Genomic DNA, 2,617 nt, shown 5'->3' with positions numbered 1-2,617 from the left:
AAATTATAATTTAACCAAAAATTATATTATTATTTAAAAAATGAAAAGAATAAAATAATTACATTATGCCTGGAGTATTGTTTTGACTAAGAGTTTGTCTTTTAACATGATGTTTTTGACTAAGAATTTATCTTCTTTTGTTTTAAGGAACAGGAAAAGTCTAAAAGATCTAGATGTACTCGTTAGTAATCTCAGTGACATGATTTTTAATGATAAGTCATCATGTATTAACAAATGCCATAGTCCCCAACACTACTGGTTTGAAAAATGAAAAATAAGATAGTCCCATCACTACTGGTTTGAAAATTGAAAAATGAGTTGGGATCTGATTTGAAAAATGAGTTCCTGTATTAAAAAATATAAGACTATGCCATATCATCGCATTCACTGACACTGTCTTTCACACCCTCTTCCTGTATTAAAAAATATAAGACTATGCCATATCATCGCATCCACTGACGCTGTCTTTCACACCCTGATACAACCGGATCTTAATTTTAAAAGCAAAAGTCTGTTTTTATTGAATATCCCAGCTCCAGTCTCTGCTGTAATATATGTTTACAAACTGCATAATGGGATGAAAAGCATCGAATACGGTAGAATTAACAGAATTTCAGCTGGAATGGGCATCTATCCACCACAAGCCACTCATCTTATTGCAAAAAATGTGAGGCTATCATTGAAAAATAAATACTAGACTAAACTTATGAAACAGAACAGTGATAAAAAATAACAAACTAAACTTATGTAACAGAACAGGGATCAAATAGTGCAGGGAATACAAGTTCCAGGTAGGGATCAAAAACCCAAACCCATGATTTAGGCAGATTAGCACATCACAAATAATATTATTTGTCTAGACAACAAAATGTGCCATATAGTAGGGTTACAGCAAGGGGAAAAAGCAATGAAGCTAAGTGAAGCTTAGCCAGTGTAACGCCTGCAACGAGTGATAACAGTGCAGCTTCTGTAGTAAGGTCTAAGTGAAGCTTAGCCAGTGTAACGCCTGCAACGAGTGATAGCAGTGCAGCTTCTGTGGTAAGGCCTGACGGGGCCTGTTGCGCCGTAACAATTCCGAGTGTAATAAGACCTCCCAGACCGAGGTCGGCAAGGAACGCGATTAGCAGCCAATGCTCCGTAGCTGATGTAGTAACGGATCCTCCTCAGAAGCCTCCCGTGTGCTTCAGAATCCATCGCAAATTCTTCTTCATCATCATTGCACTCGCCCAGGGTTCCATCGCAGATCTGGCCCGCAGAGGATTCGAACCCTTGCGGCTCATAAGATGCGACACCGTCCAACCAGTTAGAGGTAGCTGTAATTTCCTGGCCATTCGCAACTGTATGCAAGGGATTCGCCATTAAAAGCACCGAGACCACTAGGAGCAGCATTCTTCCCAACCGATCCATTGCAAAATCAAGAACACAGGTTCGGCTTGTTGAGTGCGCTTGAATTTAATTTAAAGACGGTTTGACCGCCTTTACCCTTGGGAGCGTACACCAGGGGCTTAGACGTTTCCAGCCCCGCGTGAGCCAGGACAGTAAAGTGTATAGTTCCGAGAGCAACATGTACAGGCAACCAGGACCTCCTTGTCCTTGTAATCCACACGCCAGACCATGTGACCGACAGCTTTTTCTCGCTGCCGGGCCCGCACTGGAACTGTCTTTACAGGTCTCCAACTGGCTGTAACCAATGCTGGGTTGGCACGCACTGTAAATTTTGGGTACCTTCATTACCCTAAATTCGTGTGGTGTGTTTTCCAGTAGACTGTGGTACCGGGAGGGACAAGAACCCAGGAACCAGGCTCAGCCACGGGCGTCTTGGGAACCGGATTCATTATTTTGATGTGAATTTGGATTCTCTTCTTTGAAGAAATAGACGTTGGAGTATTGAGAAGTGTAACTGAATGTGGACAAATATTGTGACTAGGCTTGTAAAAAGGTGATTGATGAGAAAATGATGCATCAGCGGTGGAAAATAAAGCAGGAGCCTTAGACTACGCAATGTGTGTCTTCTTTGACAGGGTACATCTAATGAGTTGTAGAATCGTTGGTTAGGGAGAGGATTTTAATTTTTAAGGTGAGAATTTGGTTATATAATTTTGGGCGGGATTGTGATTTTTGGTTGTTTAAAATATTTTTTTTTTGAATGTATAAATGAGTTTACTTTTTCAAGGGTCAGATTGTGATATTTGATTGTTTAAAATAAGTTTTTGAATTCATAAATGAATTTAGCACCCTAAAATTTTTTTGGGGCACCTCGATCATAGAGACTAAGCATTTCAAACTTATGATTTTAATAAATTCTCATGGATTTCGGGTAAAATTGGCTGGAAAATATGCCCAAAAAAGGGCCAAAATGTAGAAGAGTTGCACTACCGCATGGGGTTATTCTGTCCTAAGGGGTGTCTAGGCTCCACTAGTCTTGTACAACCTTACCTTGATTGAGTCTCATACAATCCTCATAACAAGTGTCTAGGCTTCACTAGTCTTATACAACCTTACTTTGATTGAGTCTCGTGCAATCCTGGTAACCACATCCCATAATTAAACACATTGTTCATTCATCCAACATTGAGATTGTCCCCTGAGCTAATCACATCTTAGCGTTCCACTAGTC

General features: G+C 40.2%; 1 pseudogene; it reads right to left on the bottom strand.

Moving 5' to 3' along the window:
- Nucleotides 1–491: 491 nt before the first annotated feature.
- LOC149140430 (protein RALF-like 34 pseudogene) lies at nucleotides 492–1,563 on the bottom strand (annotated as a pseudogene).
- Between the last annotated feature and the right edge of the window lie 1,054 nt (nucleotides 1,564–2,617).

The sequence above is a fragment of the Pinus tabuliformis genome, chromosome X (assembly GCF_031772625.1).
Source record: "Pinus tabuliformis cultivar Carrire ecotype Pingquan chromosome X, CPIR1, whole genome shotgun sequence".
Lineage (NCBI taxonomy): Eukaryota > Viridiplantae > Streptophyta > Pinopsida > Pinales > Pinaceae > Pinus > Pinus tabuliformis.
The sequence above is the reverse complement of the archived record's forward strand: the minus strand, read 5'-3'. Positions and strand labels throughout refer to the sequence as shown.